Genomic DNA, 16113 nt, shown 5'->3' with positions numbered 1-16113 from the left:
GGGTGCTGGGGGACGATCCCTTCCCTGCATCTGCACGGCTCAGGGTGCTGGAGGACGATCCCTTCCCTGCATCTGCACGGCTCAGGGTGCTGGGAGACAATCCCTTCCCTGCATCTGCACGGCTCAGGGTGCTGGAGGACGATCCCTTCCCTGCATCTGCACGGCTCAGGGTGCTGGGAGACAATCCCTTCCCTGCATCTGCACGCTCAGGGTGCTGGAGGACGATCCCTTCCCTGCATCTGCACGGCTCAGGGTGCTGGGAGACAATCCCTTCCCTGCATCTGCACGGCTCAGGGTGCTGGAGGACGATCCCTTCCCTGCATCTGCACGCTCAGGGTGCTGGAGGACGATCCCTTCCCTGCATCTGCACGGCTCAGGGTGCTGGGAGACAATCCCTTCCCTGCATCTGCACGGCTCAGGGTGCTGGAGGACAATCCCTTCCCTGCATCTGCACGGCTCAGGGTGCTGGAGGACGATCCCTTCCCTGCATCTGCACGGCTCAGGGTGCTGGAGGACGATCCCTTCCCTGCATCTGCACGGCTCAGGGTGCTGGGAGACGATCCCTTCCCTGCATCTGCACGGCTCAGGGTGCTGGGAGACGATCCCTTCCCTGCATCTGCACGGCTCAGGGTGCTGGAGGACAATCCCTTCCCTGCATCTGCACGGCTCAGGGTGCTGGAGGACGATCCCTTCCCTGCATCTGCACGGCTCAGGGTGCTGGAGGACGATCCCTTCCCTGCATCTGCACGGCTCAGGGTGCTGGAGGACGATCCCTTTCCTGCATCTGCACGGCTCAGGGTGCTGGAGGACGATCCCTTCCCTGCATCTGCACGGCTCAGGGTGCTGGGAGACAATCCCTTCCCTGCATCTGCACGGCTCAGGGTGCTGGGGCCATCCTGGCTGCTGGAGCACACTGTGGGTTTATGTTGGGCTCGTTGGGAACCAGGATCCAGCTCCTTCCCAGCACAGCTGCTCACAGCCAGACACTCCTCACTTTGTGTCCTTCCACAGGGCTGTTTCATCCCAAATGTAGGACCCTGCTCTTGCCCTCATTGAATTAGGTCCCTATACTTGCCATTGTTGAATTTCAGAAATCGTTTTGTGACGACTCAAGCCACCAGCCTGTCTTAAGCCCCTCTGGATGCATCCAAGTCTCTTAACTGGTTTCACCCAGTTTAGGCACACCAACCAAGCTGAAAATTTGGCGGGACCGAAATGAAGCTGAATTTTTTTAAGCTAAGCTTATAATAAATTTGAAAACACTGAAGAGCTTTCTCATTATGATTTTGGTCTGTGGAAGTGTATGTTTGGATATGATTGTGGAAATTATTTCTAAAGTCTTTAAGGAAATTAAAGTTAGTGCAGCAAAACTTGGGCTGAGAACTGTGATGTGTTTCTGTGCAGGAACAATTAAACAACAAGGGGTTTTGGTAGGATCATCTTTGCATGTTGTTTTTCTGTGTGTACATTAGTTGGTACACAGAAATGCAGACAGAAAACACCTCTCATATATTTTGTGGGAAGGAAATAATGCAGCATTTCAATTTCATTTGGCATTTTCAGAACTGCCAGGACATGTAAAATGGGGAGATCACACACATATAAAACCTGCATGTCAGTGTAAGAGCCTCAACATTCCAGTCTTTTGGCAACAGAAAATCCTGCCAAGGAAAACTAGCTAGATACCTAAGTAGAACAAGTCAACAGGAAATAGCCCATGAAAAGGTTTTCAGCAGAAAGCCACTGGGGTTTCTTAGCAGAGTGAGTATAAATTTCACAGATTATATGCTTGTTTAGTCATCAAGGTAAATCTGAGGAAGACAAGATCTCTTAACACTAATGCAATTAGCAAATGGTATGGAATTGATCAATGTTCCCTGTATTACCATTTTGCTTTTAACTCTGACTTTTTTAGATGTTCTTTGCCTGTTGAAGTGCACTACATTTGTTAATTAACTCCATCTGCTGGAAGTCTGGTCTGGCAGTTTAATAATATAATGAGTTACTTTATTAAAAAATTGTGCTCGAATCTGCTACTGTTTGTCAAAACAAAGAGAATTTAAGGCAAATATATCTTGGAAATATCCTTATTGTGCAGGTGATGTCAACAAATTTTAACGTATTTTATCAATAGTTCTCCACATTTGAGATTTATAGGGAATGGTATGCCATGCATTCATTATGCAAAACATGAAATTTAACAGAATAATCTTGATCACACCAACCTTTCTATGTAGATCATGTTAAGAAATTTAAATAATCCCACTAAAAGCATGAATGGGCTTGAGTTTTGCAGCTTTGAAACTTAATATTGAATCCCAAGCAAATTTCTGACTTATTTTTAACTCTGGCTTCTTCATTACATGTACTTAATTGTAAATCAGAAGTACATTTTTAAATACTTAATGTTTACTATTACAGGAATTCCTGTGCCTACTCCTGCAGAAGCCACGAGCATTCTACCATGTTCATAATTAGTCTCATGCTGCTGTGTAGTTAATAAATAGATTTATATTGCACTTCAATAGAGTTTATGACCTAGCAGTAGCCTGACATGTGGATGAATGTGTAGTTCACCTAATAATCTGAATGGTTGTCCTAGGTTTCAGCTTTTTGCATCCTGGGAGATTAAATGCTGCAGTTAGAGAATGAGGAGAGAGGATGCCATGACAACCCATCTAATGATGAGTAAGTGGCTAGGTGAGGGATCCTTTTGCCATCCATGCTGATAAAAATGTTTATCAAAACCAGTGGAACCCCACTGGTAGGAAATACTGACTTTTTCTTGCATCCATTTCTGGTTTTCAGCAGAACTTAAAAGCACTTTTTCTAATGTGTAAATATCTATGCTTAGAATTTGTCACCTATCAACATTTTATTTGACAAAACTGAGGTTTGTTAACCTTCTTCGTGCTGTGTCACTGTTCTGCCATAAGTTTTCGAAAATATTTTTATAGTTGAAGAGAAGGTGTCTTTCCAAACACTTGCAGATGTCAAGTGTTGTTTCTACTTGATATTCTTGTGTAGAAATATGCAAAAATCCATTGAAAAGACCTGCTGAAGTAATCCAATTATTAATGTGGGTATTGCAGACCCTTTGTATTACAAAGCTGCACAAAGAGCTGAACTGTGCTAGTTGCAATGACCCTCAGGTCCTCCTGTGACTTGCTGCTTTTCAGGATGGCTTCCATCTTAACCATACATTTTTGTGTCCTTCCTTCTTCCTTCCTACATATCTTGTAATGAAGTCAGTGTTATGAATATTCAATATTCAATATAACCACCAAACCACGTATTTAACATCGTTATTGGAACTTGCTATCCTATGAAGTTATTGGCAGTAAAGATTTTGCATAACTCTTTAGATTGCCTACATGAGTATGAAAGGCATGATGCAAGAATGGATCACCTGGTAACCTGCAGGTGTTGGGAGTTATGTTTAAAATCTGTTGTCAGCCTGCTTTTAGTCCTTTTATTAGTATTTAATAGTATTGTCCCTTTTCCAAACAGAATATGTTATATACATGTATCTCACATTTATATGTCATATATATTTGTATATGTAATAAATGAAATGCTCTTCTACACACAGGGTAAAATACAGTTGCCTTAACCACTGATATTGTCCCCTATGAATTACACAAACTTATTTGTCATGGTGTAATCTTTAAAAGTGAATGGAAATCACTGTCAGAGTGTGAAGACCGGCAGCACTGGCAACAAAATAAGTAGTAGCTGGTGACAAGCACATAATGTTCTCTCACAAATCTACGTGCTGTCTGCTCTTAGGAGTTATAACTATGATTAATCTACCTAATTCAAATTGCTCCTTAATCACTGACAGAGTTCATTAAAAACATACTTAAGCTTAAAAAAAAGCCTGTGTCTGCAATAATTTATTAATTTCTATTTAATAATAAATAACTAAACCTTGGGGAGTTGACCTGGACTGTAACCATTAAGAAAATCCTGTCTGTAAGTAGATGCATTTGTAATTTCTTTTGTTTCACTGGAAGTGCCTGAATGGAAAATAAACTCAGCCTATATAATTGAGTTTGTGGAGATAATTAGGTTGAAAGTCATATTGCAGATTAAAAATAAGATCCACAGGTTCCTTAAGTCTGATGTAGCCTGACTGTATCTGTATACAACTGCCCTAATGTCTTTTTGTTTCCTGGGAATACAATCCTTTCTATCAAAAACATAAGTAATTTATATGTTACACTAGGACAATCTCTATTGACTTCTTTAAAGTCATGCAGAGAATACATCTGGGTATCCTTTGCTTCAGAAGATGTGTGTCTCTTCTCAAAAGTATAATCCACAGCATTAGCTACCACAATGGATTGTAAATATGCAATTTATCCAGACCACTCTAGCTCATTGAAAATTCTGGCTATAAATATATTTCTGGTAACTGAATATTCAGATATCTACCTAATGGAATTTTCAGAAGTGCCTAACTGGCTCCTTTCTATTGATGTCAAAGGACAACAAATGCTTTGGAGCACTACCCTTCTGCTAGAAGTTTTTATTATTAATTGAAAACAGCTCAGGTTATATATTATGAGCATGTTTCAGTTTGGTTTCCCGAAGTGTCTCCATAATGTCCAAGCAATATTTATTTGGCTTGACAGAGTTAAAAGGGATTGCACAACCTGAGTAATGTAGTGTTTTAACGGATGCTTAGCAAAGGGTGTGTTGTTTGGCACAAGTTCAACCAGGCACTAATTAGAAAACAATGTGAGGGCCAAGGTGATGGCTGAAAAGGCCTTACTTTGCTAAGCTCCATCATGCATTACTTAATTTTGTCACTGTTTAAAGAGACTTTTAGAACACTATGGGAACATGTATGGTCAAAATTGTCTTTTAGGGGGATTTTGACATCTCAAAACAAAGCAGCTGGATTTTAAACAACTGGGAAGAAATGAGAGTAGTCAATAAAATTGCAAAGTAAAGGGAATTCTTTGTGTGCCCAAGGTAAGATCACAATGCTCTGACTAATGATCATTAATTTTATAGGAAAATTAATTGTGAAGGGGAAAAAGTTACTTACCCAGAGCTGGTTTGTATTGTAAATAGTTAGAAATTACAGTTCCTACAATTGGCTTGTGCCTTGTGTATAACATGTAATATTGCTTCTTCTAATTCATCATTAATCTCATCATTTTTATCTTTGCATTTGGTTATCTAGTTGTCCATAATAAAACCATATTGAGCTATGACCAGGATAATTGAAGGAATATTAAAGATATCTATGATGGGTTGCTCAATCATTTTTGTTGTGCAATCTGATTGAAGGGAGAAAGGGAGATTTGTGCTGATTGTGAATTTCATAAGTTTTAATGTTATGCATCTAAGGAATCCTAGAAACCAAAAACATAAAGGACTTTTTGTTTTTGTTTTTCCTGTTAGTGCACAGGTCTTTGATTGCTGAGATCTATATTACAAGCTGCAACATTGCTTTGCTTTCTTACAGTTAGTTACAGAGACTTAGAAGTACTTGGGTAGGTCATTTGGATGGTGGCTGATTTTGTCATGTCAAATGTGACACATAATGGCATGAGAATGCTGAGTAAATTTTTCTTTTGGATTACTGCAGCTGCTTTCTCCAGATATGGGCATGATTTTTTCCTTTAGGCTTTTTATAAAGGAATTGTAGCTCAGGTCTTTTTTGAGTTGTTTCAGCTCTGCTGAATGATTTGAAGGAAGATTATTGACAAAACTGTATTTCTTAAGAACAGCCCCAGCCTGAGGTCTGAGTGAAGCCTCCAATCCTTTCCAAGCTGAATGATACTGAAAGGACAAACGAAAAAGAGATATGGAAGAAGGGGAAGTTCTCAGAAACTACAATATTCATATGTGTCCTTTGCATGGTTTTGGCTATGGAAAAGACTTGCCCAATGGGCTCTCAAGACTTAGACTTTGGATCTTTCCTTCTCCTTTTGCCTTTTACTATAAGGAAAAGCAACAGTGCAGCATCCTGCGTGTTAAATCAGTGCACAGACCAGTAAAAATTAGAGCAATACATGTGCAGAAGGCTCTGGGAGTGCAGCACTGACAAATGAGGAATATTAATACTCAAAACAAAGCAGGTTTACATGGGAAATGGAAGTTGTGCTGGTTTTTTTTTTAGCTCTGTTACTCTGTGTAAACCTGGTAAAAGTTTGGTATGCCCTGTAACAGAACTGAGCTACAATCTAGAGACAATACAATAGTACAGCAGAAACATGGTAAATAAATGGGTAAGGTGTCTCTTGATCCCTAGGGGGGCACAACACTTTTTCATGTCTGTATAGCCCTATTTTTTTTTCAAGTGGCTTCAGTTGTTAAGAGTGAGATCAGTAGGTTTTGTCCCACATTTGAGGAATTTAAATATTGGTTGAAATATTTGGTTTTCTTTTGTGCATTCCATTGCTGAGCATCTTGTTTTGCTTTTGCCTCTCCCACTTCCTTTCAGAATTGTACCAGCAGCCTACAGGCTTGTTCAGCATTTCAAAGGGGCAATATGATTCCCAGACCAGAATGGTGTCAACAGGAGACAGTCTGCCCAGTGTCAGGTTTTTTGTAAGTTGTTTCTTTGTTTACGCTGTGAAATGAGAAGGGGGGAAAAATCAAATTGTGCACAATTGGCTCCAGTAAATGCCAAGAGACAGTAAATGCCTTGTTTATTGCCTGGGGAAGGCTGGTTACTTGCTGACTTTCCATCGAGGCTCCTCCGTAAAGATCTCCCTTGGAGCTGGTTATGCAATTGATGGGGCAGGGTTTTGGCTTCTGGAGCAGCAGGCTTGCATAACATGGCTTACAATCCAGCACTCCCTTCCCAGCCTGAAAGGATCTTTCTCATAAGACATTTTCTACAACAAACTTCTTCCACATTTCTACACAATTACTGAAATAATCGTACCCTGACTCTTAAAAAAAACATTCTACAAGAGATTTTTTTACTTGATCTCTGTATATGGCACTTTAAAAAAAATAATGAATCATTTATAAATTCTTTTTTTTCTTCATACCATGAAGGCTACTTTGTATTTTATTAGCAGAATTCTTGTTGATACAACACTGAAGAAATTGAATTATGCCAACTAAGCACTTCTTGGAGGCCTTAACAAAACTAGGCTGGTTTCCGAGAGCTTAATATTCTTACATGACCTATATTTGAAATCATAGGTGACCAAACCTGCAACTAGAAGGTTTTGTCTGTATAGCTGGGAGAGGGAGGCCTGCATAGCATGACAATAATGCCACAAAGATGCTGTCTGTGGAGATGGCTACAGTGGTTACTTAAGGACAATGGGAACTGGGATGTCTTGTTCTTTATTGCAGCCTAGGGGCACGCATTCTTCTTCCTCTAACAAGAAACTTCCATCTATTCTTCTTCTTCCTTCATAACATACACTGCCCATCTCCAGATGCTTGATTGCTGTTTCTGTCCTCACAGAAATGTATGGATCTCCCTGTCAGCCTGGTGAGAATTCCAGGGTAGCTGATGGGTGGTTGTGTGTTGCAGCCCAGGTCCTCCCTGCTTCATGGCCTGTCTGGGCAACTTTATATGTCAGTATGAGGACCCATGCAGCACAATCTGACCTAAATATTTATATTACTACTTTGCCTTGCAGTTTTGAGGACAAAAAGCAGAAATATAGGAAAAACGTGTAAATGAAGTCTTTGGGAATTGGAAGTAGGAAATCTAATATTCTTTCCCTCCTTTCACTGAACTGCCCCACTGAATCCTCATGCCCAGGAAGAGAAATGTTCTCAGCTTGTTACAAACATGGAGGTTCTCAGGATACTCCAGTTATGAACTGGTGACTTGGAAAGAGCTGAAGTTACATATGCATCTCACATCATTGTCAGCTGTAATTGCAGATGACTGGTCTTTCTGAAAATAACTTTGGGGATGAAGATGTGGTACTGCTATTTCAGACAACAGCAATCAGAATGACTTATGTGACATCACATGAAATCTGTTATTAAGATGTCTGTAGCAGTCATTACTTGCTTTCCTTACATGAAAGCAGATATGACAGATGAAACTAAGAAAGGTGTTTATTTAAATACTACTAGTTTAAATATTTGGATGGAATTACTAAGGATTCTAAATCTGATTGCTTAAGTCCTTATTCACCATAGGAGCAGTATGGACAGCAGAAGTGAAAGCTCTTTATAACTGTTCCACAAATATGAGTTGTCATATTTTTATGCATTTTTAAGCCACTGTCCTCAGGAACTGGACTCTGCCAGCAATATTAGCAGGGAAAGGTTTTTACTGGAAAGCGTTCACTGCAGGAAAATTGTTTCTCAACTCTCCATTGTTTCTATGCTGCCACTACCATTGTCACCATTATTCTCCTATTTCATCACACAAATGAATTTCCTTTCCCAATATCTGGATTGTCCCCAATGAGGTGGTAATCAGAGGGGCTGCTGTTTTTGTCTAGTGGATTCTCTGACACCTAAGGAGATTATTATTGGATCAATCACAGCACCAGAATATTTTCATTTACATCTCTTGGATTCACTAAGCATGGTCAGTTTGGATGTGCATGGCAGGAAAACTATCTTTCAGTGTCCACTTCTTTCAGCTCCCTAAGGGGCTGACAAAAATAACACTGAACCTCCAGCAGGAATTGTTCAGATTCATATTTTGAAAAGTCAGTTTAGTTGTAGCAAAGAAACCTCTGAGATGTGGCATGGGCAAATTGAAGTAAATTCTCAGGTTATTTTGGATTTTATTATTGAAATGCATTTGTAATATCAGCTGCATATGATAAATCAGGAGGTATGTTTAGAGGTTATTCATGTCAGTTAAATCTTTTATGAGGAACTGCACTTTTATAATTTGGAGCTACCTAAAAGTCAAAATATGAGTCCCTGCACACAACCTGGCTACTCTCCATTAAGCAGCCCTAGAGTTTCATCTGTGAGAAACTGGAACCAATCAAACATTTTGTTTATGCAATCTATGTTATTTAATGAGCTACTGACTCTGGAGTTATTTGATCTTCGACAGTTTAGGAGTGGGGATGGGAGACAAAGTTGCATTCTCACTGGCAAAATCCACATTAATTTCAGAGCTTTTAACTGAGAGAAATGTGGGGTCAAGACTGTTGTATAGCAATGCATTCACTAAATTATGTATGATTGTTAGTCCGGTTCTTACAGTAAAAACAAGTAAAGTGATATGAATTTAATTTTAAATTCAGCTTTTCGTGTTCTGAAGAGTCTGGAAAGGCTAATCATGACACCAAAACCTATATCTGAAACTGAAATATCAAACAAGTTTCCATGGACAAGACTTACTGAACAAGAGAACTTTCAGTTTTATTCCTTTAAAAGCCTTCAGCTCAGTTTGTCTGGCTCCTTAGGTACAAAATGAAAAAAAAATCCACTCATCTCTCCTTGAAACTGTTCCACTGAGCTCAGGAGCAAGGCCAGAGGAGAACAGAATGTATGAAGCTCTAGAATCACAGTTGTGAATTAGTCTTACAGTTGTGAATTAAACTAGAAACATGTTCTTGATATTACAATATTTATATGCTACACTAGCATTTTTTATGGACACCAATATTAGTGACTGCAAAACAGCATTTTTTTTTTCCTTAGCTATGGGGTAAAACTCTTTCTGTAGACTCAGTAAATATATCTGTAAGAGTAATATTAATCTAGAACAGCTACAGCCATATAATGAGCTCACATCATATCCCTGAGTGTTCAGCTGCCCAGCTGTCAACATGCCCTGTCTGTAGATCTGTGTTAGTGTAGGCCCCTGAGCATACACACCTCCTCCTTTGCTACCTAAGATGTATTACTGCTGTACAAATCAGTCAAAAGCATAAACTATGTTTATTTTAAAAATCACTTTACATTCGTCATGGTATGTAGTGGATGCTTTGAATGAAGGTTATATGAAACAAACAAAATTTGTCTTATCAGGTTATCTAGTTATGTAGCAATCTGGGATAATTCATTGCAAGCAGAAAAGCAACATAATGGGGAAAGTTTTCTGTTTATTGGAAAAAAATCAAATTAGCAGCTTCAGAAATAGCCCTGAGTCAGACAGCTAGCTCTATTATTATGTTACTTAGAAGCTAATGTATTATGAACAAGTGCCAAATATTTCTGTGTAATGCAGAAGAGATTAAATGGAAGCTTCTATTTTTGAGATCTGCTTTGTAGCATACATGTAATCAACAGAAAGTCCTAGATAACAAGTAGTACACAGATAGCCCTGCTAATTATGAATAATTATGTAAATGGTTATAATCTCAGAATAGTACTTATCTGAGAGATTAATACATACCAATCAACAGAAAAGTTTTGAAAATCAGTTTACCAAAAGTCAGCTATAAGTTTATTTTTAAATGGTGATGTGGGAGTGTAACTCAGCTATGTAGTTTTGTTTAAAGCCACATTCCTAGCCTGAGGAAGGAGAAAACTCCCTGAGAGGGCTGGACTGCACAAATACATCAGGTTTTGAATCTGCTCAGCTAAATTGCACAGTACTTGGTTGTCAGAGACGACAAAAGTTGTGAATTTCTGAATACACTTCTGTGCAACTCTTGGCCAGATCAGTCTGGTTTTATACTTTCTGTATTATTTCTTTGCTGGAAAGGTCACTGTGAAGGGTTGCAGAGTTGGATATGGTAAGAGTAGTTTCTCCAGTTAATACATTGCAGAGGCAGCTCTGAAACAATTGTTCATGCAAATATTCTCATTTCTGAGACAAATGCCAAAAGTGATTTCAAAGATCTCCCTGTTCTAGGAAAGTTCAGATCTAGTTGACACTGTGCACAGCATTGTCAGTACAGGGTTTCAAACTGATCTGCTTTATTTTGAAACAGGATTTAGGATGCAGTTCTTGCTGTTTAGGACTTAACAGAAGTATCTAGAATGAGTTGCAGAGGAATGGGCTTATTTTAAAAATTCTCATCCAGAGCAAGTAGATGGCCTAGTTTCAAGTGAGAAAAAGCTGCAGCAAGTGTTGACTCACTCAACTGACCTCCTGTCTTTCTAATTCTGTCCTTTTGGAGCCAGGGCAGAGAAGGCGTCAGGGAAGTTACACTTTTAGCACAGATTTACAGGCTTTGAATATATTTGTGCTCTGAATAGTTAGCCATCGTTTAGCTTTGAGTGTGTAAAAGTGTTGTGGAATTTTCAGGTGATGGTTTAAGCTTTCGTCGGCAGCAGTAGTCACTAACTTGCAGTTTCAGTGCCCAGTGAAGGCTCCAAAGACCCCTCCCAATGCAGTGTGGCACTTCAGCCACACATGGCTCTGCGTGAGGAACAGGATCCTGCCCTGCAAGGCTCTCTAATGAAAATCAGAAGGGACTGTGGCCACCGAAGGAAGCAATAATTAAGGCCCTGGGAGAAGGAGGAATGCACTTCACAGCTTCCCAGCAGAGCAGCAAGCGCGGTAGCATATTGCTGATTTGAAGAGAGCCCCAAAGGCAATTACTGCTGCCTCATTAAAAGGATTAAAAACACCTTCTCTAAGACTTACAACCTTTTCTATGTTGTCTCTGCAGGCTTTCTAAAAGTGTTTGAACAAGGAATCAAGTTGTGTTTTGGTTTAGGTTTTGTAAAAGTACTATTTTAAAAGGCCCTACTTCTAAATCAGAAAAAAACCCCTGTCTTTTCAATAGGTATTGTTGTTAATTCTGAAGTAAAATGTACAGAGACACCTTGTTCCTATTGGCTTTCAAATTTCTGCATGCTATTAAAAAAATACTTGTAAGCTGAAGAAAGTTCAATTAGGAAGTCTTTGAAAGAATCTTTTTGCAAGATGTATTAAATTTACTGGGAATTTTTTCCCCTTATGCTACCAAACAAGTTATTCTTTGTGGGTTAAATTCTAAAATTTTTACTTGTGCAAATTCAGTTTTGGTTTTAATGATGAAGTAACTTCAGTTTAGCTACAAGTTTTGAAATTCAAAATACAACATATTGAATGATGTGGTAATAGCAAATAAAATATGATAATCATGCTATTGCTAAATAGTTTGATTTTGATAGATTAAAGTTCTGGAGTTTTTCCTTCTACCACATAATCTTGGTGTTAGGTACTAGTTTTCTCTCAATATGCATTTACACCATTTCCTCATTTGAGTAATCACTACCTCATTTGAATGAAACTTTGAAATTGCATAATTCTGTCCCTATGAAATTTTGTAAAAGCCAATATTCATTTGAATTTGACTCTCAAATTCTTACCAGATGGATGCATAAAGTTTATATTTATGAACAGTCTGTTCATGAGCAGGAAATCCTCATGTGATCACTATGGGGATGAGATTTTGGGATGTTTCAGGGGCATGCCAGCATTTATCCACAGCAGCCTACTGAGAGCTAAATAGTGTGTGATAGGGACAGAGCAAGGTTTCAAGGAGCATAACACAAAATTAACGCTGTGAGAAGTGGTAACAGGCAGAAGAGGAGGCTCTGAGGAAAGTCTGAGGTCTTTCCTCACTAAAAAATGATGCTCAGAAATTTTTATAGCCATTTCAAGTGCTTAGTTTAGGGTGTTATTTATTGGCCCAAGTTTAGGGGGATTTTTTGTTTCCTCTCTGAAACGAGAGGATGTAGAGTGTATGTTTTACCTGAGCTATTCTCACAGTGGTTGAATCTGGGTTTGTTCATATGGCTTTATATAAAGGACCACAAATAAGGATGCACATCCTGAAAATAATGCTTTTTCTGTACCTACCTGCTTCTTCTTTGTTTGGAGATCATTCCTGTGTCTCCCAGGAAGGCCCTGTGCCTATCCCCCAGCACATCTGCAAGAGCGTGCGCTGGTCCTTTTTTGCACACTGAGAGAATCTGACATGGAGCTGGCTCAGGGAAATCCTCCAGGGGATTCCCAGCGGGTGACATGCTCCCTTAGCTGCCCAGTTATCTTAACAGTGGCTGAGCCTTATCCCTGCTGTCACTGAGCAGCCACTGCCTGCCAGGCCAGGAGGGACCTCTGGGAGAGCTCTGCAGAAACCTTCCAGTGGTTTGATTAGAGCACTGACTGTGTAGGGGTATTTGCATCTCAACTTGTTTCCTCCTCTTTTTAACACACTTTGTTATTTTAAGTTCAAACTGGCTGTGATATTGCTTCCTCCCTGGTGGCAGCTCTGCTCTTTACCAACAGGAAGTTTGCCTCTTGTGTGGTTGTTATTCACCAGCATGATTTCCTTCTCAAGAGGACTGCACACTAAACATGCTCTCTAGATGTGTCTTCTGTCATCAGTCCTGTGCCTGAATTGTTCTTTTTCATGTTTTATGTAACTGATGGGGCTTCTCAGATTGTTTCTGAGCCAAGTTCAGAACTCCACATATCGTGGAAGCCACGCTTAGTGAAATATGCCTTTCTCCACTGGTAATGGTTGGCTAAATAGTGTTGCTGTTACATGGACTAAATTTACATAACATCTTGTCTTCCAAGGTTTTTTCATTCATTTGGTGACAAGGCACAGTAGTTAATAGATCAAACCACAGCTACACTGAGGATGGAATTTCAATCTCTGAAATGTTAAGACAACAGCTGTGCTCCCATGGGACAATGTAGATCACAAAGCCCCGGATAAAGTGGTTAATTTAAGTGGTTCTGGCTTAGAAACTTGCTTCTAGGGCTGATTGAACCCAGGCACTGAACATCTTTGGGAACTTCTGCAAATTATCTTTATGGAAAAACTCTTCTTACTGTTGGAATTACATCTGGATACCAGCTTCAGCCCGAGGAAACCCAGACAGCACCAAATAACTATTTTAAGGGGAAAAAAAATATTTTTAAAGTAAAGGTGTCTCAAACATTTGATTTGTCAGGACAGACACATGGCAAAGATTTTTATGGAATATGCTTTGGACTTTTCTAATTCTGACATAGAAAATATTCAGACACTATCATGGTAGATGAAAGCAGAGCAAATATGCTCAGAGGGCCTAAGATAATCACAGCTGGTTGCTTGTTTCAGGATCTGACCCAGCAAAGATTGCAAACCATTCAGGAAATCAGAACTTTGGTGTTTACAGCCAAATCAATCTGATCTTCTTAATTTTTATCTAAGCTTAACGATCTTGGTGGTAAAGCTGATTTTCTGGTGGTATCAGTATTTTCATATTTAATTTACCTGCAAGTGTGTGCCCAAATCTGCCATCTTTTTTTTAGCATAAATTCTTTCCTTTTTCCCCCCTAGTTTCTGTGTGGTAATGAAAACACTGCTAGATGGTCTAACCTCCAGATATTTTTCCTTAGTGACAGCTGGAAAATATGCTCTCCAAGAAGTACTAGGCATAACAATAACCCAAAAGAGCTCCAGCTAAAAAGAATGTAGAAGTTTACAACTACAAGTATGTTTTCAAATACAATCTAAGTAGGAGGCTACCAACTGTTGCTCTTTTTGTGAAGTAAATTTCCATGGCAGGATGAAGATGTCTAAGTGGACTGAAAATGTCCTAAAATATGTAAAAGAAAATATAGGCTACAGGGGGAAAGAAAATGGACTGGTTTTTGGTCTGTCCAAGCAAACTAAGGCATACCTGGCCACAGATTCAGGGGCTGGACCTTGGTCATCCTTGCTGGTTAATTGTTGTGGCCTGAGCCCAGAGTGAAGGGATGGCTGGGAATTCCTTTTTTCCTACTTGGACAGATCAAGAACCTCTGAAGTGGTCAGGATTTTTGTTTAATGTCTGTTCTTAAAGATTAATTTAAAATTACTGGGTCATTTACTGTTCTTGTTTTGTTTACAGGTTGCAAGTGCTTATCTAGACTGAAAAGCTAAAAAAAGCTCTCTTCTCTTGTCTCCATCATCATTAAAGGTACAAAGAATTAATGGTCAGGATAAGATATTTTGGTCTAAAAAGATTTATCTCTTTTTCCTACTAAAGTACCTGCATAAATACAGACAAATCCAGAATCAACAGATGATATAAATGTTATATGATGTGACTCAGCAAAAGCACAGATGTCAGATCATAGTGAATACTAGTTTGTCATATAGATGAGTGTCATTATCAGCAAAGTCAGAAATTGTCTGCTTTGCCCTTTTTTACTATTAATTACATATTTTCCGTTCAGTTTTGAGTAGTTGAAAAAATTTTTCATATGTGAAAGTGGGGGAATATGTGTGCTACAATCCTGTTACTTTTATTCTGTAGCACTTGCAGAGCTTAAGTATAGTCAGTACCCTATTTCTCTGCAATTATTCTCTCTTTCTCTCTCAGTCCATTATCTAAGTTCCAAAGTAAAACCTTTCAAAGATGCTATAAATTATTCTCTGGAACTAAACGTGAATGGAAATTATCTAAACACCAAGGTTTGGCATGGCTACCTTGTGTTTTGAGCACCCTTTCTTTGATTGCTTTACAATGTGAAGCTATTGGGGGGAAAAAATGATAGGACAGATCCTGTTACTTTATTTAAGATATGGCATTTGAAACCAAATTTTATAATTTGAAAGCAAGCAATAGCTGCAATTTTAAAGGAGTGGTATTATCTGTCCTTGACTACAGTTTCGCAACAGGTCTAAAATAACTAGAAGCTTCCATGGAAGTACATTGGAGACCTGAGTGCATAACCCCCTTAAACTAATGGGCTAGGGTCCTCAAGGGAGGAGTGGGGCTTGGAGGGAGTGAACTGTAATCCAGTTTTTATAGATTTGTTACTGCAGTTCTCTCTGTAGTGTCATAATACCCTCCTGGAAGCCACTGCTTTGCTGTCAGTCAATGAGTGGCACAAATCTGCCTTCAAAATAAAAGATGGACCTAAATCTTGTTCTCCAAATGGAATAAAGGTGGAATATTTTGAGCTACACCACCCGTCAGTGTAGAGCAGGAAAGAATCCTCTCTGTGACATTTCTTCCATGTGTTAGTACAACTCTGGACATTTTTGTACTGACATGCTCAGTATCTCATTTCAGTAACTGATATGAAATTCAAGTAGAAGGGAAGGGAGCAGCCATGTGTGTGTCTATGGGCCAGCAGGTTTGCCAGCCTCTTACCCTGGGGAGTTCTGAGGGAAGTCCCTAGTAGCAAACCTAAAAGCAAGAGTAGAAACTCTCACTCTTTCATCATTGCCTGTTTTAGTGTGCTCAAGTGCTGTTGCAAAGGAGATCGAGGAATTTGGA

General features: G+C 39.3%; 1 long non-coding RNA gene across 1 annotated transcript; it reads left to right on the top strand.

Annotated features, from left to right (window-relative positions):
• The first annotated feature begins 602 nt into the window (after positions 1–602).
• On the top strand, positions 603–14807 carry LOC146766412 (uncharacterized). The gene is made up of 3 exons (XR_014957869.1): positions 603–4980; positions 6461–6567; positions 14737–14807. It is a non-coding gene; the product is annotated as an uncharacterized LOC146766412 (long non-coding RNA).
• The last annotated feature ends 1306 nt before the right edge of the window (positions 14808–16113 follow it).

This window comes from Lonchura striata, chromosome 11 (genome assembly GCF_050655825.1).
Source record: "Lonchura striata isolate lonStrDom1 chromosome 11, ASM5065582v1, whole genome shotgun sequence".
In the NCBI taxonomy this organism is placed as follows: Eukaryota; Metazoa; Chordata; class Aves; order Passeriformes; family Estrildidae; genus Lonchura; species Lonchura striata.
The sequence above is the reverse complement of the archived record's forward strand: the minus strand, read 5'-3'. Positions and strand labels throughout refer to the sequence as shown.